The 24,732-nt window shown below is 41.5% G+C and overlaps 1 long non-coding RNA gene across 1 annotated transcript in view; it reads left to right on the top strand.

Annotated features, from left to right (window-relative positions):
• Positions 1–17,008, top strand: part of LOC122904843 — a 43,403-nt gene extending 26,395 nt beyond the window's left edge. Inside the window, exons 2-3 of the long non-coding RNA XR_006384270.1 lie at positions 15,440–15,512; positions 15,835–17,008. This is a non-coding gene — a long non-coding RNA (uncharacterized LOC122904843). The remainder of the gene's footprint in view (positions 1–15,439; positions 15,513–15,834) is intronic.
• Positions 17,009–24,732: the final 7,724 nt, after the last annotated feature.

Here is a 24,732-nt window from a genome sequence, read left to right as displayed (position 1 = left end):
AATTGTTTGTATTTTCAAGACAAAATATCTTCAGTGAGTTTCCCAATTTAATTGAAGAATTCATGAACAAGGTTCATGATTTGACATGACAGGGTTACCTGTCAAATCTGTAGATATTTGGCCATACTATTCAACATATGGCTTATGCATTTTCCTTGGATAGTGATTTAGATTATCTACACAAATGTTAATAGGTAGGTTTCAAGGACTCCTGGGTGGCTCAGTAGGTTAGATAGCTGCTTTCAGCTCGGTTCACAATCCCAGAGTCCTGGGATCATGGATCCCCTGCATCGGGCTCCTTCCTCAGTGGGGAGCCTGCTTCTCCCTCTCCCTCTGCCTACCTCTCTGCCTCCTTGTTCTATCTGTCTGTCAAATAAATAAAAAAAATATTTTTAAAAATTAGTTAGGTTTCAACTATTCCAGTGTGCTGGCCAGGTGGATTGCCAACTAATCCAATTGTGCCCCTGGTTTAAAGGACATATGTATATGAAAAAGTCATTAACAGAGACTGCATGGATCCTAAGTATCTTCAAGACCAGTTAGGCTTGTTTCACTGGCTTCTTGGATTCATACAACTCTGGAACAGAAATACAGGGAAACCGTCATAGGGCTGGCTAATTTGAGGGAAGAACAATATAAACCAAGATATGTCAGAATTATAGAATATTGTACGTAACCTGCCATATAGAAAATATTTACATAAACCAGGGACCAATACTCTGTGGCCAAGACCTCATAACGGGGTCTCCTTTAATGAGTAGACCAGGATGCTTTGCAATCGTTTCATTAATTGTCAGAAACAGTTATTACTGGAGTGTTTGAAAGCAGTTTGTTTTCTTAAGATTAATCACCCCCTGCAAAGCTCACTTAATTAGATTTGTCAACTCTCACTTCCACCAAAGGAGAAGTTAAGCCAGTTCTCCATCTTGGAATTATCAAATGTTTCAAAGGTACAAGGTCCAAATCAACTATATTTTCCTGGAACAACTTAATAAATATATGAGTTAAGGGATAATAACAATGATTCCTACTGTTCTGCTCCTGTAAACCATAACTGATTTTATAATCTTTTCTCTAGTCCCCTTGAAAATAAAACAGAACTATACAAAATTAAAAAAAAAATTCCACTTCACTGTGGGAACAATAGAATTTCCATTGATGATGGAGAAATACTATGTTCTTTGACCTAAAGAGTGAAGTAAATTTTTCGATTTGGTTGCAAGTCCAGAGAACGGGCCTCACAGAAGCTGCAGGACGATCTTGGGAAAGGTCATGCAGTCCCTTTTCTTGTACCTAGGCAGAGCACTTCCATGCTATCACAGAATCAACATTATTCAAAGCCCAGTACAGCTCTAACCTAGCACTTACATGCTCCCGAGAGGCATTTCGTTGCCCCACTAAGACAAAGGAGGTCAAGGAAAGGGAAGGAATGGAGAGATAGGAATTTTTATTTTGCAACTGGCATAAGACAATACGGAGTGAATATGGGATCCAAAGATTAGGAAACGGTAAATATCTAGTAAGGGAAGTGGTAAAGTTTGCTGTGCAAATGGGTCTTTCCATTTCTGCCACTACTTTTGTGGCTCTTCCTATTCATGTACGCCCCACATCTTTCCATGAAGGCTTTGAAGTGCATTAATATCGGACATGTAAAACAAAATGAATTCTTTTACTCCTCTTACTCTCACTCCACACCCCAGCTATGGAGTTCCTCACAGCAAAAAGTTTCTGGCAGTGGAACTAATCTTTTACTAGTTTTATGATCAATGCAATAACACACATAAAAATCCCTTGCTTTCTTTTTCCTATGTAGATAATATTGGTCCAGAAAAAGACAGCCCTTTTTCCCTCTCTCCAAATATCAAAATCAGTTTTTGCCACATAAATATGGCCTAACTGGTCCACCTATCAACCATATTTAAACGATATTCAAACATGAGTCTACAACTTCTCTTGGAAGCCTGTTCCTTGTGGTTGCTGAAAGGATAGTGTGAAAACTTTTTATTGTTTTAGATCGGACCTCCCAAGCCTGACTGTGAATTTTTATGCCTGAGTACCTAAAATATTCCAAGAAAAACATAGCTCAAACCACCACATTTTGCTTGCTTTCAGGTTCAAACCCTATAAAACCACCACATTTTGTATGGTTTCCACCCCAAACCATAAGTTGGCATGGGATTCCACTAGATGCTCTGTTCAGGTCTAATTGAGATGTTTACCAACTTTGACAACATTTTTGGCTAACTTGTCACTAATTTGGAATGCAGGTGAAGCAAGCTGAGTTCTCAGCAATAATTTCTTCATTTGGATCCCTTTCCTTGACAACCTCCCCTGCCCCCACCTCCCAACTGGGGGCCCAGAGCTATAGCATTGTCCTGGATCAGTCATTGTTACTTCCTCTGTGACGTTCTACTCATGTTTGCCTTGCCTCAGACCTTACTCTTCCCTTCAGAACTTATTTCTGTGTATTATTCCCTCAGGTTGTGCACTTTGCAGCTAATTGGCTAAATCCATTTTTTGCTAAGGTGTTCATAGATTGAAAATTCTTAGGGAATGCATACCGCACTAGATTGTAAGGTCCTTCTGGGCAGGCATGGTCTCTTGCTGACTGTTTAGAGTTGCCAGATCACATACAAGATTTTAATTTGCTAAATCTGACAACCCTATGACTCTTGTATTTCCATCTTCTAGAAATCCCCACACAGCAGATGCTCAATAAATAATGGTTGACTGAATGACTGAATGAAAGTAGTTTGGGGTATGTATCTTGGGATATTTTGATTTGCTCTAAATTATATCACATGGGAAGTTGGCTTACCATGTAGGCCTGGAGCTGTTTTCTATGATCTCAGACCTTTGTGTTTTTGATGGAGATTGAGGTAGGCCAATTCTGCATTTTGTGTGACCATTTTCTTAGAAGGACATCCTTCCTTCTTGGAAGAGCTGGTGGGATAGAAGGGGGTGAGGAGGGACACCTGGGTGGTCCAGATGGTTAAAGTGTCTGCCTTTGGCTCAGGTCATGATCTCCAAGGTCCTGGGATTGACTGCAATGTCAGGCTTCCAGCTCAGTGGGGAGTCTGCTTCTTCCTCTCCCTCTGCCTCTCCCCCTGCTTGTGCACTCTCCATAATTCTCTCTCAAATGAATAAATCTTTTAAAGGGCGGGGTGGTGAGGAAACGAATACCTGCTGTTAGCTCCTAGTTCACTATGAAAGGGCAATCTCAAACAATTGAGTTGGAAAGCCTTGAGGGAGTGGGGAATCTTATTGCTGTCATTCTTTCCTTACCAGAAGTGGGATCTCCCTTGATAACCACAAATATACAAATAGGAGCCTCCTGGGAGTTCACAGGTACTGGGAGGAGAAGTAATAATAGCAGTTTGGACTGACTAGAATCTTTTATAAATAGTCCTAGTGCTCCCAGAATCATCATCATGAGAATTCTTAAGGCTCTGTGGAAGGGGAAATACTATCTCAACATATTTATTTTGTAATTATGTTAAATTATCAATTACATTTGTTGCTGAAACTACTGTAAAATCAAAAGGGTACTCTTTAAGAGTGAGGGGGTCACTGGATATAAAGGCAGTGTTGACATTTTTTCTTCCTTTATTACATCTACTGTTTCTTTAGGAAGTTTCTAGAACATTCCCAGCACTTTATTAAGTTTCTCCTTGTATTGGTCAGTCAGTATCTCTCTGAAAAATGTGGCTTGGAAGGTTAAGAATTGTGAGTAAAGTGCTTGCTCTTCAAAGTTCCTGAATCCATCAGGTATTAGCAATGTTGCCTCTTAATTTAGAGTTGTGACTAAAGCTCATGGCAGATCTGTCTTTCTGTATTAGCCGTTGCCGACAGACAACGGAAATACTTTAACTTTGAGACAAATCAACTCTGAGCCAGACTGAGCCCAGAATTCACATTTCCACCCACATTTTCTTCTGTTTTGTGAGTGAATTATCTCTGATGCTCATTTATCTGATTTCTAGAATCTACTACTGTCCTCAGGCACATTGTCAGATAGAGGAAAACTATGTGCTGTCTGGCTACTGAAATCCGTTCCTCTAACAAAACAAGGTCAAAATGACTTAAAAGTCTCATCTAAGAAGAATGCTCTCAAAGGTGTAGAATTTTGGTTTTCTATGCTTGATGGTTAAAAATGTGGGTTTCGCAAATGAATAAACGAACAAAGAGCAGCAGAAACAGACCCATAAATAACAGAGATAGGACAAAATGGGTGAAGGGGAGTGGGAGGTATAGACTTCCAGTTCCGGAGTGAGTAAGTCAGGGGGATGAAAGGCATAGGAAATATTGTCAGTGTACTGTAATAGGGTTGTATGGTGACAAATGGTAATTATACTGGTGGTAGGCATAGTATAGCGCATAGAATTGTGGACTCACTATGTTTTGTACACCTGAAAGTAATGTAACATTATGTGTCAACTATAGTTCAACAAAAAGGAAAAACAAGGAAAAGAAAATGATGGGATAGTTTTTTAATGTGGGTTTTGGAGTCCAAGCTACCTCAGATGGAATCCTGGATCTGTCTCTTCAGTAGCTTGAATCAAGTTGCTCTACTCTTCTAAATTCTCATTTCCTAGTATGGAAAAGGAAGATAATTACAGTATCTACTGCATAAGATGATTAGAATTAAATGATCTATTACACAGAGAGTTAGCCCGTACATAGTAAGCGCTCAACAAATGACAGCCATTATTATTCAAAGTCTGGAACAGAAGATTTTCTTTTTAAACAGACTCTCAGAATGTTTCTGTTCAACAAACACACCCGTGTGGCCTGGATTCTGCTTGTGGGCCCTGATGGAAACTGTGGCAGTAATGTCCCCACACCTGGCCGGCCACATTCCTGGCTCTTCCCCTGAATGTCCAGCTTCTGGTTTAACTGGAAGTTAGGACACAGGGTCAGGATATGCTTGCACCCTCTTTCATAGCCAAGACTAGAGCCCAGCAGAAGGGTGGGTGAGCCCTGTTGCCAATCCCAGGCTTCTGAAATTCCTGGCCGCTTCTCTTTACCTGTCTTTCAGAGGGTGGGTGTTTTGGGGACAGTACATTCCCAGCACTGTAGAGGCAGTAGCTGAGCCCACTGCCTGGGGCTGTGCTGGGTTTCGGCCCTGCCCCCAAACTTCCAGTGCTCTTCTGGCTCACCCAGAAGTTCAGGTGTGGGGTGGCGGGTGGTGTGTGTTGGCCTGGGAGGGTGGGTGGGGTGCAGTGGAAAATACTTGAGCAATGAGTCTAGAGGCCCTGGGGAATTTTTTTTTTTTTTCTTTTTTGGTTTTGTTTTGGGTTTTGGTTTTTACATGGAATTTTACTTTATGCCATTTTTCCCTTCTACCTCTTCGGAGTTTCCCAAGGGTTCCATCCCATCAGGCTTGTAAAGGTCACCGCAGGGGACTTGTGAAGAGATTAGAAGAAGGGAGAAGTTGAGATGAGTCAGTCCTCCCTTCAGCAGACTCTCTTCTAGCATCTCTCCGATGTTCTCTCTCTTCCTAGTATTTTTGCCCTTTTTACTCTTTTCACTTCTAGCTATCTACAGAAACAGAACCTGAGGTTAAAAAGCTGAGGGAACCTCAAAATTCTTGTGTTTTTTTTTTAAATCTCTGTTCACACTTCTAGTCCTGTCTTCTATTCTCTATGCTGTTCTTCTTTTTTAGAACATAGGACAAGGGAGTTTTTCAGAAGACGATCAGAAAAAACAGAGGGAAATCAGGCAGTAAAGTAAGGAAGATAGAGAGGAGAAGGAAGGGGGTGGTGAGTCCCTCAATCCCAAGTTAACAGGAAATGGTCCTGAGTTAATACGGAGCTGGCAAGGCTTTCTGTCTTATTTAAACTAGAGAAAGGGATTTGCTGAAATTTGATAAAATTGGAAAGAAAAATCCAAGAGGGGACCTCCTCACACAAGACTAGTGTTGATATTAAACCACTCAGCATGTTGAGGACGTCTGACCTCTGGCTGCAGATGACCTATCCAGATGGACTCAAAGGATTAAAATTATCTCCTGATATTGGTGTGTGTGTGTGTGTTGATAGCTATGTGTATTTTAAATATAAGGTAGGAAATATGAAAAAGCCAACCTTAATCATAATGAGTATGGGGGAAATACAGAAAGGTAATAAAAGGGTATAAACGTCCAGCAATAAGACTAGTAGGTTCTGAGGATTTAATGTATAACATGGCGACCACAGTTGATAACACTGTGTTGTATAATTAAACCTAAATTCTGGGCAAAAAGAAAAAAAAAAGGTAAATATGTGAGGTGATGGATGTGTTAGTTAAGTAGACGGGGGATCCTTTCATCATGTACATGTATGGCAAATTACCATGATGTACACTTTAACTGTCTTACAATTTTATTTTGTAAATTATACCTCAATATATTATTGAGCTAAAAAATTATTAAGAAGAATAAATGTGGGACACCAGGGTGGCTCAGTGGGTTCAACCTCTGCCTTCAGCTCAGGTCATATCAGGGTCTTGGGATCGAGTCCCACATCGGGTTCTCTGCTCAGCGGGGAGCCTTCTTCCCCCTCTCTCTCTGCCTGCCTCTCTGCCTACTTGTGATCTCTCTCTCTCTGTCAAATAAATAAAATCTTTAAAAAAGAAGAGTAAATGTTTTCTTTTCACAGGATTGATTATATATATATATATATATATATATATATATATATGAAAGATTTTATTTATTTATTTATTTGACGGAGAGAGGGAGAGAGAACAAGCAGGGGGAGCGGCAGGCAGAGGGAGAGGGAGAAGCAGGCTTCCCACTGAGCAGGGAGCCCATGTGGAGCTCAATCCCAGGACCCTGAGATCATGACCTGAGTCATGCAGATGCTTAACTGACTGAGCCACCCAGATATCCCTGAAGGGGAAGTTCTAAGGAAAAGTTATTTGCTTATTTTAGCATCCTTATTGTCTTGGTGGCAATCTGATTTAGAAATCCACTCCCACTTTTCTCTTGAAACTAAACTCCCAGAATATTCTAATTAAGACGATTCTTTTGGTCCCCATTTACTGAGCACTTCTGGTCAGGCTTTTAGCTATGCCGGGGCTCAGTACTTGTCACAGGTGATACCACTTAATGCTTACACTGCCCAGAGACGTGGGACCCTGACTGTTGTGTACAGCAGCCTGCGCATTGCCGGGACTCGTACATCTTCAACAACAGCAGCAACAGCTGCGAGAGGAATCCAAGGACCAATTTGTTGGAATAAAGCAGAACAGGGCTGTCCCATATGGCAGATAGATCTCAGATGGCTTTATTAGATGTAGGATGATTTTTCTTGTAGCCTAAGGGCTTTCTGGAGAGAATCTGAAATCTTTTCACTATGCTCACATCATTGCCAGATGTGGATCCTAGGGAAATAGAACTTCTCCGTGTGTGTGTGTGTGTGTGTGTGTGTGTATGTGTACATGCGTGCATGTGTGTGTGTAAAAGTGGCAAATCCTGGTTCCCATAACAAGTTTCAGTTCATGTCACTTTCACTTTCTTAGGAAAAAATTTCTTCTTGAGCCTTTCAAATATGTTATGGGTCAGATCATGTTCACCCAAATGTAAAACCAGTGGCAGTAAAATAATGATAAAACATGGTAATTTCATAAAGGGCCTGTTAGTCTTGTGTTCTAATAGTAGGATGTAATGGAGTGCTCCACCGAAACTTAAAAATTCATAATGATTACTGATACCATTAATCAGAATGCCATGCGAACTGCTCAGGGATCTGTTGTATTAAGCTGTCATGTGGTTGCAATCATACCTTTTTAACCGCCATCAGAGGTAACTGTCAGCAACACCATGTCTTCTCCGCAGTCTATTGCAGCGTCAGGTCCCCAGGGTTCCATCCTGAGTCCAAGGTGATTTGTACGGTACGCTAATGACCTGCTGATTGTCTGCACAAAAGCGTAATCGTACACTGTTCAGGCAACACTGTGATTCCACACAAAAGCAAAGGACTGTCTGGTGTCAAAATAGTACCAGAGTCTAACTTTGATAAAGGTTTTTTAACTGACTACAAGGTACTATTTGGTGCTAACGCATGTGGCAGAAATCATGTTTATTCAAATAACTAACAAGTTGGCAGCAGGGGAAATTTCAGGAATATGTTTGTGTGTGTGTGTGTGTGTGTGTGTGTGTGTGTGTGTGAAAAGGATGCTATTTGATAGCTGTTTCTGGCTCAACTTTTGGTTCTAATTTTGAAAGGCACAGAAACTAGCAAATATCTTTGTTTCAGTTAGATATTTATTCACGTTGATAATTACTAATGCACATTTTAAGTAATGTCACTGAAGGGTTTTCTTCCTAGGGAGCAAAAATATGTGGTGAATATTATATTGATCTATTTTCCTATTATCTTTTGACCTACCTCTCCGGGCTGTTTCAGGGAGCAAGTTTGGGGCTGTAGAGAGCCAGGCACAGCCATCTCAATACTCTTTCGTGGGTGGAACTCTCCCAGGGTATCTCCCCTCTAAACCTGAGGACAGAGAAGAGAAGTGATGGAACAGAGTCCAGGGACGGAAAAATGGAAAACCACTGAAAATCATAGCCTGCTCCTCTCTTTGCCTGCCCCCCTGCTCTGCTGGCTGTAGTCTGGCCAATACATGTGGCTTGCTCTTTCCTATGGGGACTTGTCACCAAGTCATTTATCTGTTTAGTGATGGAGGAGAATTCCTGCTGAGACTTTGACCCGGATTCCAAAGCTAAATTCCAAGACTTGACTTGTTTGTTTGTTTCTTGATTAATTTGTTTTTGCTTTCACCCATTTAGTGACTGTTTTAAACCTGTCGTTATATACCAACACTATGCTAACCATCAGGATGATAATGATGAGTAAGATTTGGCTTCAGCTCTCACGCCCCTTGTTGTCCTGTAGGAGTCAACTGGCCATAACCAAATGCTAAGAGACTGTCAAGGAGCCCTTGTCAGCTCTGTTCTGAGAGAGATTAAAGAGAATGTGAGTTGTTGCAAGTGTTGACAAAATGAAAGCTCTTCAACTAGCCTGTAAGCTTGTTTAGGGCAAGAAGCAAGTCTCGTCCTTGGAATTATTTATAGCTCTGAGTTCAGGAAGGACACAGAGCCTATGTTCTATAAAACGTTGTTGAACTTTTTGGAATTTTGGAATTGGAATTGAATTTTGGAATTTGGAAAAGAATCTTCAGCAATGGACAGTAAGTTGCAGAAGCCAAGAGTAGAGGCTTTGGGGTCAGCTAGGCGTTTGGTCTCTACTCAGTAACCAGTAATGGCTCTCACCCTATCAAATTTATTTGTCCATTTCAAAACATATGTGTTTAACCCCTGTGATGTGTCAGTGCAGGTGCTCGGTGTTGTGGATTCAAGAGTGAAGAAAACAGAAATAGGATCTTTCCTCATATAGCTCGTGGTAGAAGGGATATGGGGATCTCAGAACAGATCAAAGAGATTTCCAATAAGGCATGTTAATTTTTGTGAGAAAGGAGTCCTACTGTTGCCCAGGAGTCATTCTTGGTGACTGCCAAGGGGAGGGGTTCGATGGTCAGGGGGATGAGTGCTCCAGCCCATATGGATAGTGTGTCAAGCCCTGGAGATGAAAATGATCATGGTGCATTCCAAGGACTTAACTATATATTCAGTCATTGAATTGTCACCTACAAAGAGAGGAGCTTGAGATGAAGCTGGGAGCTGAGTGGGGCTAGACCCTGAATAGCCTTGTAGGGAGTGCTCAGTGGTCTGGATGCCACTGAAGACTAAAGGGAATTTATTGAAGGGATTGGAACGGGCAGTGCCGCAACGAAATTTGCATTTTGGATCTACTTCTTGGGCTACGTAGCAGCTGGAGGATGGTGGAGGTGAGAGACATGCTAGTTAGGAAGACTTCTGCAGAAATCCAGGTGGAAGATGATCCATAGTGACTTAGGTATTGTGGAAAATGCTTAAGCTTGAGAATCCAGTAAGACTTGGCTCTAAAATTTAACTATCTTTGTGACTATTTACTAAGTAATTATTTTACATAAGTCCCACACTTTCTTCTGCAAAATGGAATAATTTTGCCTATCTGTTGAGGAACTTAAGTGGGATACTGTAACTAAGTTGCCAGATATTACATGACACACACTTCTTGTCCTGTAATAGTCCTCCTTCCTCTTCACTTGTATTTCTTCTCCTTAATGCCCAACTGGGTGCTTTTATTTTTTTAATTTTTTCAAGATTTTATTTTTAAGAACTCTCTACACCCAATGTGGGGCTTGAACTCACAATCCCCAAGATCAAACATTGCAAGCGCCACTGACTGACCCAGCCAGGCTCTCCCAACTTTGTCCTTTTAAATAGGATCTTTTGTTACTGTTTTTGGTCCTTTTTGTTCCTGGACCATGTGTATGGAGAAAGGCACTCCTTTTCCTTCTGCCTTTGTGAATATTGTAGTTCTCCCAGAGTGTTCTGGGCCATCACAAGGTTACCTCTGAAGTTGCTTCTGTGGAACACTTCATTCTGGTCTGTGTGTTGTTACAACCAATGAAAACCAAGCTTGGTAAAGATGAAAATCTTTGCTCCCTTCCCTTCTGGAACTTTATGGTAACTGCATTCTCCTCCTCATACCCTCGGAATGCAGCTTTGGTATTATCTTTGGCTGTCCTCGGGGCTGCTTCTTAAGCACTTGTGGAGAAAGAACTTTGTATTTTTTCACAGAATAGACCTTATTTTCACTTGGAGGATATTCCAAAATCCTGTCATATTTTCCCTTCTGACATCTCTAAAACTCATCTTTTCCCCTGGTCTCCAGTAGCTAAAATCCTTTCCCATATTTTGGACCTCTTTTTCTTCTTCTCCTTATAAATACCTCCATTGTGGTCCCTATTCTTAAGTTCTGTCTCTGTTAAAGCGATCTCTTTGGTGCCTTCATTACAACATCTTTTTAAAATGCTCTTTTCAGTTTCTCTCATCTGCATTAAATCTGGAATTTAGGGAAGTGCACTGCTCTTCCTTGCCTGATTTTTCCCCTTCCTAGTTTTTATATTTCTTCTTAATTTCTTTCTTTCTTTTTTTTTTTTTAAAGATTATTTATTTATTTATTTGACAGACAGAGATCACAAGTAGGCAGAGAGGCAGGCAGAGAGAGAGAGAGAGGAGGAAGCAGCTCCCGGCTGAGCAGAGAGCCCGATGTGGGGCTCGATCCCAGGACCCTGGGATCATGATCTGAGCCGAAGGCAGAGGCTTTAACCCACTGAGCCACTCAGGCGTCCCTCTTCTTAATTTCTTAATACCTGACCTCCTTATATGTGTTCATTTTATTTTTCTCATTCACTTTTTTGTTTTCTTAGGCAGCTTTCAAGGTGTGTCCTCCCTAGCCAAGGACATTTATTTTTAATTTTTTTTTATTTTTTTTAAGATTTTATTTATTTGACAGAGAGAGAGAAATGACAAGTAGGCAGAGAGGCAGGCAGAGAGAGGGGAGAAAGCAGGCTCTCTGCGGAGCAGGGAGCCAGACGTGGGGCTCGATCCCAGGACCCTGGGATCATGATCTGAGCCGAAGGCAGAGGCTTTAACCCACTGAGCCACCCAGGCACCCCGCCAACGACATTTTCTTTTCCTTTTTACATGCCAAACCCAGCCTCAAACAAGTCGTATCCCGAAATTCCTCTCTTGTTCTTCTCATAGATTTCTTCCTCATTTGCTAATGTCTCCCCCTTCATGATGTTGGCCTTTTCTTTATCAAGTGATGCCATTGCTACATAATCGAGTGTATATATGCTCTTTTCCTATAAGCAGATCTATCACTTTCTAAGGACAGTCTATGCTATTAATTGACTTAGGTCTATTCTCTCGCTTCTAACGCGACTACCTTGAAGTTGAGAATTACCTGCCATTTTGTCTCACCGCCTCAGCTCACTCTCCCAGCTATTCTGCCCTTAACATCATTCTCAGGATGTCTTTCTAATCCGATGTCTTTCTTTTCTTAAACAAAACAGAACAAAACAACAAAGCTCCTGGCTTTCCCTGGCCTGCAGAATGAGATTTACTTTCCTTAGGTGTGCATCAAGAATCTTCATACCTTGGTCCCTCCTCACCATTCCACATTCTGCCCGTCACTTTTTGCCCCAAATCCTAAATTCCAGTCATATGGAAGAGCTCGAGGAAGCAATTTACTATATACATAGGTTGAGAGTGAACTGTGACAGACCAAATTCAGATTCAGAATTCTTTCCGATTTTTAAAAAAAAATATCGAGTGGGACTAATAATAGCTACCTTTAAAAAAAATTTCTCCTTTTTTCTCTCAAAGAATTTATTTATTCATTTATTTGAGAGAGAGAGATAGAAAGAGAGAGAGAGAATGCATGGCAGTGGGGGGAGGGGCAACGGGAGAAGGAGAGGCAGAGAATTCCAAGCAGATTCTGAGCGCAGAGTTGAACATGGGACCTGATCCTGAGACCATGACCCTGAGCTGAAAACAAGAGTCAGACACCCAAATGACTAAGTCACCCAGGTGCCCCATTTTGCCTTTTTTTTTTTCTTTTTACACCAAAAGATTTCATGTAAAAATCTTTCTTTCTGGTTTCTTTCAGAAACTATGGCAACACTGCATCATATTCCCACTTGGCAGCAGAGGGTTGGAGTTGAATGGTGGCTGCCCTTTTAGATGAAAAAAGGCTTTTCTCTAATTTGTGAGTTTCTGTCACTCTGTTTTGTATCAACATTGAGGCAAAGTGTCATTTATCATTGCTCTTGTGTTTTGTTTGCCTTATAGTATTACGAGAAAATTGTACCACATCTCTACAGATAAGAGATGGGCAGATGCTATTTTGTATTTCAAGAAACACATGGGACCTACTTTACTCTTTCATCCTCCTGGTCCCAGCAGACAATCTGAATTTGGCTCTCTATCAGAGTGGCTTAGCAGTAGGGCCTGTGTTCAAATCCTCGTTTCATTGCTTGTTAGCTGTGTGGCTTTGGACACGTTACATAAGCATTCTCTGCCTAACCTTCCACCATGGTCATATGTACCTCACAGAGTTTTTGTGAAGATTATGTGAGATAATCTATGTAGAGAGTTTAGCAGAAAGATTAGAACATGGAAAGAATAAATCTTAGCTATGTTGTTGTTATTATTATTATTATTATTCTGTTTTCCCAACACTTTGTGTTTCCCTGTAGTCTAACAATGGGACTACCAGAATCATGAAGGACTGATAATTTGATTTGGGGTAGATTCTTTTGGTGCCTACTTGGCCACGTCTTTCTAGCTATTACTTTTGTCACTTACTGGCTATGGGCCTGGTCAAGTTGTTTAACCTCACGATAGCTCCATTTTGTCATCTGTAAAATGTTAACAAGAACAGTGTGATGATGGTATCCACATCATCGGTTATGATGTATCATTTGAGATAAACATGTGCTGTGTATCGCAGGTGTCTGCCACATAAGAAGTATGCAGCAAATGGTAGCCATTATTGTCATCGTCTTCCCTGGCCACATTTTGCCTCTGTTGCCCAAGGGACAACAGAGTGGTCCAGCAGTGGTGAGGACACAGGGAGCCTGGTGATCCACCTGCGTGTGATATGTGGTACCCACACATCTATATGGGCTGCTCAAGAATTGAAGTAGAATTTGCATATCATAAAATTCACTCTCTTAGGGGCGCCTGGGTGGCTCAGTGGGTTAAGCCGCTGCCTTTGGCTCAGGTCATGATCTCAGAGTCCTGGGATTGAGCCCCACATCAGGCTCTCTGCTCAGCAGGGAGTCTGCTTCCTCCTCTCTCTGCCTGCCTCTCTGCCTGCTTGTGATCTCCGTCTGTCAAATAAATAAATAAAATCTTTTAAAAAAAATTCACTCTCTTAAAATGCATAATCAAGGTTGCTTTAGGTTGTATAATCATCACAACTAATTCCAGAATGTTTTCATCAACCCGATAACCATTAGCTATCATCCCTCAAGCCTTGCCCCTAGCCCTTGGCAATCACTAATACACTTTCTGTTTCCATGGATTTGCTGGTGTCTGTCTTCAGGACTCTGACTTGTGCCCTAATTGTCAAGAGCCCTTTGATATCTGAGCTTGTGAGGATTTCCTAAGAGCAGACTTTCAGGGGGACCTTCCAGCAGGCTCCATGGTGCTAATATTCAGAGGGGTGATAAGCACAGCAGAGGGGTGGTTCCAGCCCCCAACAAATCAGGCTCCCCCGGGGAACCACTTAACATTCCTGTGCCTCCCTTGGACTTACTGACCCAGACTTTTGTCCAGGAAGGGGAAATTACTACTCAGGTATTACCCAAATACTTCCTTAGAGTTTGAAGAACACAATACTCCTGTCTAGAACAAAGACAATGTGTTGTGCTAACGAAGCTTTACTTGGGCTGGGCTGCGTGCGAACTGGGACTTAAGCTCAGTCTCATCCCTGCCTTCAGTCAGTCTCTTTGTGACACTAGGTAAGCCACTTATCTTTTAGTTTGCTTCTTTGTCAAGTGAGGGGTTTGGAGGAGGGCAGATACCTGGAATGCAGACATGATCATTGGTATCTGGAGGAGGCTTCTCTATAGGCATAAACATCAGTTCTGAAGAATCCTCTTCATGTGTTCTGAGTAAAACCGCTTACTCATTCTGGGCTTAGCAGCTGTCCACCGCGTTTGGCAAGGAGGCGAAGTTGCTGAAGCCCACTGTTTGGATTTTTGGTGGTTAGTGTGCTGTCGTGTTGAGATTAAACCAGAAGTATGGGAAGCCCCTCCTCTTTCCTTGCTCACCTTCCCTTCTCTCTTCTTCCCATATTCCAGTAATTAAGATTGCAAGTATTTTTAAATTGCAAACAGCCCATGGGAATATTAAAGCCACCAGTTATTCATACTCTAGTATGAAATACTCAGATCTAACAATTGAAGACCTTAGGTTTAAGCTAGTCTCTGTCATATTAAGGACATTTGGGTTCCTGGAGCCTGAGGAAGGGGACAGAGTGGTACATCAAAGGAGAATGTTAGTCGGGGCGCGTGGGTGGCTCAGTGGGTTAAAGCCTCTGCTTTCAGCTCAGGTCATGATCCCAGGGTCCTGGGATTGAGCCCCGTGTCGGGCTCTCTGCTCAGCAGGGAGCCTGCTTCCCCCTCTCTCTCTGCCTGCCTCTCTGCCTACTTGTGATCTCTGTCTGTCAAATTAAAAAAAAAAAAAAAAAAGATCTTTAAAAAGGAGAATGTTAGTCAAAGACAATTCCTGATGTGAGTTTTGCTCAGTACCTGGGCAGTGGCACTCTAATACATCTCCTGTGATGCTTTTAGTGGAGATGCCCTAAGCTAGTGCTGCTTCATCTAGACTGTCTTTGTGTTAGGTTCTTATCATTCTGTCTTATTTTGTTAAGGACTCAGAATCAGTCATTTTGGATGCCAGGAACTGAGTAAAGCTTGGGTGACTGTGCTTCTAATTTTTCATAGGGTCTTAAATCTTTTGTCGCCAAATATCATTTATTCATCTCTCTCTTAGGTCACAGGATCACAACTCCACTCAGGTCAGCTCCGCGAAGTGCTGTGAAGAAGCAGCAGCGTTCCTGGATTCTGTGAGCTCTCTTTCCTTTTTCCCTCATATGTCCCTCCCAAGCCCACTCATTCTACATGCTTTCTGTAAGCAGATTCACTCGTATTTAACTGCAATTACAGTTTTTTCCCCCTTCTTTGTTAAAGCAAAATAAATGAAGAAACAGAGACTCCTTAGGCATACTTTGTGTATCCCTGTAGTCTCTGCCTCATTGTTTGGGAAACCACAGACTTCATCTAGATGCCAATGCATCCGTCATCGGGGTTTGGTTAAGTGGTGTATTTACCAAGATCTTCACTTGAGCAGTGGCTTAACTTTTTAATCTTTGATTTATAATTTTACAGTTGCTGAGACAGAAGGAAACGCACTTCTCTGGAGGAGCATGACATTTTCTACGTCGCTTCCTATCCCTGTCACTGAACTTCCTGAATCCTGGCCCCAGACACCATCAAGAGGACCTTCTGGATGGCCTACCTATCCCCTGAGAGAGGAGGAACATCAACTGTGGTTTCTAACTAGACTGCCTTCTTCATTTCAAGCAATGGCTGCCATCAGGGTCAGATTAAAGACAGACCAGTTGGACCACTGCTTGGAGGACTAACCTAGAAGGGCACCAAAATGACCACAGAGTGCTAAAACATCCACAGAAATATACAGAGAGGAAAACAATACTAGCACTTATTTTAGGGAGAATTCTGTGTGGAATTGGAAGGAAGGGTTGATAAATTCCTTAGGGGTAGAAAGTAAGGCATAATCAAATATAGAGGAGCATGGGGTTGTTTTACTACAGGGCTTCTATTTGGAAGGAAGGATTGATAAATTCCTTAGGGGTAGAAAGTAAGGCATAATCAAATATAGAGGAGCATGGGGTTGTTTTACTACAGGGCTTCCATTTGTCCTACTCAGATATATAATTTGGGTGCCCCATCTGGATTGTTTGTGACCATGGAGGGTAGGCAGACACCCTCACTGGTCCTCCGGCTTGGTTCTTCCCCATGCAGAGCTTAGCTTGTCCTTGTATAAAGATTTGGCAAGTAGTGGTTTGAAGGAAACACCAATTTATTTATTAGCCTACATGTCTTGACATTCTAGGGCTTGAAAATGAAAATATAATCAGACTATCTTCCAGTTCTAGGATGTTAGCCCATAGTATGTCTTCATTGATTTGAGGGCAAAGATGAACCAACACAGTAGATCAAGTCAAATGGAGCCTGAATTCCCTGCTTATGGGCTGGGTGATCAGCCTCTGTGTCAAGTTAATTTGATCAGTGGAGACACTAGGTAGAGTTGAGATCTTTAAAAATATTTGGCTGAAGGGTGATATTATTGATTATTTGTAGATGAAGATGTCAAGGAACATTCATAGAATCATGAAATATGGAACTGCGGGTCACATTAAAAAAATTCAACAAGTAGTTAAATATCTACTGGACACTGGAGACAGGTGTAAGATAGATATGGTTCCAGGGCATCTGGGTGGCTCAGTTGGTTTAGCATCCAACTCTTGATTTTGGCTCAGGTCATGATCTCAAGATTGTGAAACTGAACCCCACATTGGGCTGCACTGAGCTTGGGGCCTGCTTGGGATTCTCTCTCTTCCTCTCCCTCTGCCCCTATGTGGCTCTCTAAATGAATGAATGAATGAATGAATGAATGAATAAGATAAACATGTTTCTTACATCCTAGTTTTCTCTTGGATGTGAAGAGCAGTGGCCACAGCAAACAAGTGGACACAATGATATTCCCGAGTCAAGGATTACAGTTGGTATAGCGATTCTTATTGCCTTAATCCACCCTAGTGAGCACCCGTTTGTAAGACCTGTAAGTCTGCATTCTGTAATTGCTCTGTGAACCTGCCTAGACTGTTTCTCTAGCAAGCTGTATAAAATCCCATGGTACCAGAGGAAGGGGTTAGGTTTAGTTAGGGCTTCTGGGGGAGAGAGATATCAAGTGATATGGGTCAGGAAATATGAAGGGATAGAATTTGGGAAGCAGCTATTGCTTCTATCTGATGTGGAGAAATTGCATGATGAAAAATGCTAGGCTGGGAACTCTGAGACCCAGATCTTTATTTTAATATTAATGAGCCATGTGACTGTGGGCAAGTCATATCACATTCCATTTGGAGGCCTCTTAGGTGACCCAAGACCCCTTCCAGCTCTAAAAATGCTAACATCAGGTCCCAGTCTACTGGACAACTGCCCAGTTTCTAACTCAACTTTTCTTAAGCTGATAGGTCAAGTAAATCTGCAATACTCACTTGACTGAGTTTTTGTTTTTGTTTTTGTTTTTTGGAGGAGTATTTATCAACCTTAAAGAATACAATGAATCTGGGGCGCCTGGGTGGCTCAGATGGCGGGGTGGCTCATCTACCTTTGGCTCAGGTCATGATCTCCGGGTCCTGGGATAGAGCCCCACATCTGGCTCCCTGCTTACCAGGGGCCTGCTTCCCACCTCCACCTCTCCCCCTGCTTGTACTTTCTGTGCCTCTCTCTCTCTCTCTTTCTCTCAGATGAGTATATAAAATCTTTAAAAAAAGAAAAAAGAATACAATGGGTCTGCTTAGGAGTTGAGTAGGTCCTAGAAACATTCCCTGTAGAGCTCACAGAGGCTTTACCCTCCTCTACTCTTTCTCCCATCTGTGCCTTTCTCCCTCTCTTTTCCTTGATCACACTTCCACTGAGCATATACCATATGGAACATACCAGGTGTGTGCTAGGTTTGGAGATACAAGCTAAACCTGACAGTTTCCCCCACTCCAGAAGTGTTCATAGGAGAGGGTACAAAACCCTCCTTCCTTTCATCTACTGGCTTTTCTTTTGGTGAGGATCACCCATGTCTTAAGGGACTGGAGGTCCCACCAGGTTAACCAGTTACAGGCAGATGACCCATGCTTCTCAGGCAATTCTGAGGTGCCTTGACATCCACCTCTATGTAATTACTTAGGCCCAGGGTTACCATGAAAAGATCTATGTTCACGTATAAGGAAGAGACAATCATTTACTTCTTGGAATAAATCTGTAGAGGGACAGCCCTCCATACGGTGATGGCCACTGTCTGCAACCATCTCTGCTCAGATGGGGAGAATCCAGGTGACTATGTACTAAACTTTAAAAAAAACTTCTTTCAATAAATAGACATCTTTCATGTATATTGTGCTTCATATATTCATTATAGCTGGTGACCTCTTTAAATACATATAGTTTCTCTCTTTCAAGATCAGAGGGCTGATAGGACTTTGAAGAGGAACAAAGGGCTTGGTAACCCACCTAAGTGGAAAGTTGACCCTGCAATAATTGACAGCATATTCAACTATTTCAGTGAGCGTTACTCCCATTAAACAAAAGCGGTATCAGTAAATTTACATGACTCTAAACATTCTAATGAAAAAGGCACATTCTTTTTCTTCCTTATGTGATAAAGAAACTCTAGTAGAAAAGGAAATATTCTGTGGGCCATCTCAGATTTCTAAATATATGGATACTGGTCCTTATGAAGGACAAAAACTACATATGATGGGATGGTCTTTCCAACTCCCATTTGTATAAGCTGAAGTCTTATAGCTCCAGGCACTGAACTCAAAGCCATTTGTTTTCTTTATCCCTTTGGAAGAAAATAAAAATCTTATTTTTCCAAGCAATTAAAACCCTTCTGCTTCAGCTAGGATGAAAAAATTAGGAGTTCTGTCTCCTTGTACATAATTGCATGTTTCATCTTTGTTGTTTAATGATTGACAGAAAACTGATAAACTGAGACATCTCTGAATCAGGGCTGAATGTACTGTCTTGGTGAGCTCCACTGCTAATTTGTTTGACTATTTTTTAGCATTTCTTACTGTGTAATAGAAAGGTTTATTAAATATGAGGGGTGCAAAGCTTTCCGAATACTAATGAACTTATTTGCCAAAACTTAAGTGTTCCTAATTTTCAGTGAATGCCTGTCTCATTTAACAGGATCCAAATTGAATAATGAAGAAAATTAGACTATACTGTACCCTCCAGAGGCACTGTGTGTGAACTGTGAATGAATAGTGAGGGAAGAAAGAGGTCATATTTAGAAAAAAAAAAAGAGTAGATGATTTGGATCCTGTAAGAAAGGATTAACTCAGAGAAATCCACTTGTTTTCAAAGAAATATAGTAATTTAATGAGCAAGATTTCCCACTGCACAAGTGGGTACCTTGTTCCTTACCTTTGTCGAACTTAAAATGAGAGTGAAGTCATAATCATATGGCAATGCATGCTAGGTTTCAGTGGTTACAATTTACTAACTTTATCCCAGTGTAAGGCACCCCATACCTGTGATGGAATGAACACAGATCTCTAGAGGAGTATAATAGGGAGATGGAGTTTGAGAAATTGCCTCAATGCTTCCTTTTAGAGCAATGCAATGAGGCTGTCCCTTGATTAATATCTTTACTTCCATTGCCTTTGTGTTATTAATAAAGTTGATCAGGATCCCCTTCTCTTGCCAGCATGTGAAGGGCACAGCGGGAGCAAGATGGCTGCCCTCTAGGCAAGGGACACACAGGCTGGGAGAACTTCAGCAGCCACACAAACTGTTAAATATGGTCAGGAACAGACTGTATGGATAAATTAAAGTGATTGAGGGAAAGTGAATGAGAATATGAAGATGAGGCTGTGGAAAGGCAGGAATTCATTCCTGTCAGAATTTGAATAGGAAGATACCCACTGGAAAAGAAGGAGGTAAGGAGGGACTCTAAGGTAGGGAAGATAAAGAGAAGAATGAACGTTTCCAGAGCTTGTTAAAATTAATTATCCTGAGGTTTCAGGAGGAAGAAAGGAAGATCAAGAAAAAGAGAAGTCTCTGAAGCCTGTGAAGTTTCAAAAACAAAACACAATTTTATTTTAACTAAAATCATACTCTTCTTAGAAAAGAGGCTGAGCATTAACAGCAAGTTTGATGACAGTGGGTTTGTAGTTAGAAATTTACTTTTAATCTCCAAGAGAAGTGTTATGTGACAAAGATTCAAAAGACAATGTGTTTTTTTGGCTATCATTCAGGGTATCAATAGAAAGGGGGAAAAAGAATGGTCAATGCGTCTCAGATAAATACCAACAAACTGTGCAATATTTCATTTGAGATTTGTATTATCCCCAATTAAGTTTGGAAAAAAGAGAGAGAGAGAGAGAGGAGGGGAGGGGGCAGAGAGACGTAGTGTATTTGATTACCTCTGTGGGAAGACTTGAGAATTACAAACTTAGATTACTCCCTTGAAGTGAAAATTTGCTACTAAAAATTAAGTAAATAGAGAGTCTGGGGACATTAAGATTCATCGCCATCATTTCAAATCATGATCTGCTCCCTCGGAAAAAAAGAAGTTGGGACTCGGAAAGTAGGGAGGCGAGGGGAAAGGGACTGATGGATGGGTCTGCAAGAAGGGGAATGAATACTGCAAACCCAGTAAGACTATACAGTTCGTGGGAAAATGAAATGAACAACAGAGTTTGAAGGATAAGCAGATAATGAGGAATGTGAGATAAGATGACATTTATAGGTTTACTTATTTGAGAAAGAGAGAGTGAGCGAGCTTGAGCGGGACAGGTGGGCAGAGGGAAAGGGAGGGAGAGAATCCCAAGCAGACTCTTGCTGAGTGCAGAGCCTGAGGTGGGGGCAGGGGCTGCTCCATGCGGGTTCCATGCCAGGATCGATCCCACAACCCCAAGATCATGATCTGAGCCGAAATCAAGAGGTGGGCGCTTAACTATCTGAGCCACCCAGGTGCCCCAAGAGATAAAAAGACATTTAAATATTGGGAAATTACTAAGGAAAGTGAGAAAGAATGAGGAATTAATGTGGAAATGTGAGGAAAGTAGGAAGTAACTGGAGTGAGAAACAAAATGTGACTAATGGCTATAAAGGACAAGTTTGGACTCTCAATGGCATGTTCCTTAACCTTTGGAGAGCACACACGACCTAGAAATAAAAGAGGAAAAGGTGAAAAGAGTTCACAGTTAACACGAAATCATGAGGACAATAAAGGAAGCAATGTGCACCATCAGTCCTCAAGAACGGAAGCATTTCTAGAGAACTGTATGAGTCTACGTTCTCCGTTCTTCTATGAGCGCAATCCTCTTCATCTATCTTTTACAAAAGGTTGATTTATGAAATGAGTGCTATTAAAGAAAATAAAAGATAAGCTTTATTAGGAGAAGTTGAAGAAAAGATTGCATCTAAAACAACTGAAGTGGGGACTAAGCAAGCAAAAAAAATTGAAATTTGGCCACTCCAGGAGAGAATTGAAGATAACGGATTCAAATAGCAATGCGGGCAGTGACGAGGGAGGAAGTTGTAACTGTTGTAAATATTTTAGAATATATTTTTCCACAACAGTTTTTTTTCTTCTTAGAATGACTGAGATTAAGTTAAAAGCTTCTGGGTATTGCTTTAAACACTGGATGAGAGGATTTATAGCAATTCAAGTATTCCCAATAGTGGAAATAACATTAATTTTTCAAGACGACTAATATCTGGAACAGATCTAAATGCCTGTGATTATCCTTTGCTTTCTTGTGTTTGTGCAGGGGATTCCTTTCAGCCAGACAGTACCAGACCCCCTTCGGAGGGAAGCTGATAAAGTAATTTAGGTGGAAAGGCCTAATGAGATAATGATGCTAAGGCCAGTTAACACCTAATAAGAACATAACCACCAGGGATGATATTGTTGCTTATTAATTATAATGATGATGTGGAGGAAAGAGACAAGGTGGCACTCATTTAGCAGAGAGCACTCAGGAGTAAAGCTGTTTTCCCAAAGGGCAAGATGCAGTCAGTTAGAGTTAGAAGTAGGGCAACATTTAGCAGAGTTGGAAATTTATGGCCATTGGGTTATCCTGGTGACCGCAGAACTGGAGGCCAAGTAGGAGGCAACAGACGCCTTCCTGAGGTGACCCTGGGCCGGAGTGGAGATTGCTGTGGTTGAGGATCAGGCCAGGCATGGAGGCAGAGACTCCAGGCTGATTTTTGGGGGCAGTTTGCTTGCCTTAGATTCCACAGTGGTCATTCGTGGGCAGACGGGCTGGTGTCCAGAACTAGACTGGGCGGCCTTTCCCTTTCCACTCCACTCAGTCCTGTGAATCAGACCCATGATGCAACTCTTCAGTCAGGGCTGGAGCCTTGTACTATCGGGAGAGTCCAGAAGATCCTCTGGTCCTGTATCTAGAAGCGCAGATCTAATTTAAGGTTGCTTGGTGTTCATCTGCCTCTGCTCTGTTTCCTAAATTCTCTGTGGGTCTGGGCACCTGTGTGTTCACCCAGGGCAGGGGAATTGTAGTATCAGTTCACTGCAGATATACCATCTGTATTAATAACATGGCAGGAGTCGAGAATGTGAGGAAGAAACAGCCATGTGAAAAAACATGGAGCTTTTGGAAATCTTGTGAGTCCTTAAGGGAGGCGAAGAAACTGGAAATTCAGGACCAGGTGGGGGGAGCAGATTTGCGACCCAGGAAAGACCCTGAAACTCCCCTTCTTATTCACATCTTTCCCCTCACCACCTGGGTCTTGATCTGGATCTGGATCCTACACCCTATGCCATCATCACTCACTTCTCTCTGGGTCTGGGGATACCACATCTGCAATGATGGGGGTGGTTTTCCACACCTTTCTTTATTAGCTGCACGAATGCCATTTCACAGGATTTTTCTTGTTCTGTCATAGAAAGGAAATAACATTCTCATCATTAATTTTTTAAAGCAAGTATACTTAATTTTTATTAAATGTGTAGTTTGTGAATGGCAAGAAGTGAAAAGCGATGAACTGGAAGACAGAAAGTGTACCTCTAGTCCTGGCCCTTATCCATATCAGCCCTGTAACCCTGGGTAAATCTCTTGCTATTATGAGCTTCAGCTTCCTTGTACATAAAACGAAGGGTTGGTAAGGGTAATCTTTATGGTTTTACAGACATTTCCAGCCTTCAAATTCTATACTTATGTATATATGTTCATAAGAATCCTTCTATTGTATCTTTATGAGAAAAGCAATTGGTAAACTCCTAGGGTGATAAATATTGCCTTAAATCCGTAATTCAGAGTGAACAATAAAGGTTGAGGTTACCAATGAGCCAATGGCAGAACTATTTTTTGAGCAACTAACTATGTGGCAGCCACATGCCAACCTTAAAGGCAGGTAAGTAAGGCTTTACAGGTGAGCAAACAACAAAGGCTTCAGTAATTGAAATAGGATCATTCAAGATCATTTAGTTAATAAGGGGGTGGAGCCAACATTCCAACCCAGGTTTCCCTGAAATGGAAACCGTTGACCTTGATCCCCACTGTGTGTATCCTCCTCAATTTAGAACCCAATACTGGGTTGTCCCATACCTGATGGCACCGAAGTTTTCTTCAGTTACAGTTGTTCTTAATAGTGGATGGAAGGAAGAGCAAGGTAGGGAACGGTCTGAAAAATGTCCTCAGTTGATTCTCATACACACATCTTTGTGCCTCCACATGCCCTTTGAGACCTCACCCAGGCAGAGTCATACCAACATAATTACAGAAACGGTGCCTTCCTGGGAAACCTGCTGCCCCGTGAGTTCTCATTTTTATTTCTCTCAACATGGCTTTGAGGTAGGCAAGGGAATCAGACACAATTATTTCTCCTGTCTTCCAAGTGGGAAACTGAAACAAAGAGAATTGATCAATGCAACTTCATGCACCCAGTGGTCACGAACTGACATGAGGACTCACACCTTAAACTCCAGCCACCGCAAGACATTGTCTTTTAGCCAATTCTATTAAAAATGTATTTTACATAAAGGAAATATGTCATTTTGTTCCCCCTTGGAGTTTCCTAGTAGATGTATCATTCTGGTGACATTGTTTTATTTGGAGTATCTGTGAAATCAGCGGGCATCTCTGAATAGTACCAGCTGAAGAGCCATTGACAAAAACCAAATGGAGAAGGGTTTCTTAGCCAGGAATTTCTATGAATAAAAAAGTGACTTTCTAAACTTTTGCTGACTGGTCCCAGAAAAGTGCCTCATCAAGGTCATTAAGAATATCTAGGTACCCAGAATAGAGAGAGGCTCTTCATTGTTCATATTCTTTTAAAGTAATACAACAAAATTTTTGTTGTTGTTGTAAATAAGAATTGCTGGCATCTAGAATTCTAATTGCTTTTCAAGAATTTATTTTAATGCCACACACACAAGGCCCTAGGCTTAGTCTTAATTCATGATTCTTTACAATTTAAAATGCATTTGGTCTTCTTTCTTTCTTTGGC

The sequence above is a fragment of the Neovison vison genome, chromosome 4 (genome assembly GCF_020171115.1).
Source record: "Neovison vison isolate M4711 chromosome 4, ASM_NN_V1, whole genome shotgun sequence".
Lineage (NCBI taxonomy): Eukaryota > Metazoa > Chordata > Mammalia > Carnivora > Mustelidae > Neogale > Neogale vison.
The sequence above is the reverse complement of the archived record's forward strand: the minus strand, read 5'-3'. Positions and strand labels throughout refer to the sequence as shown.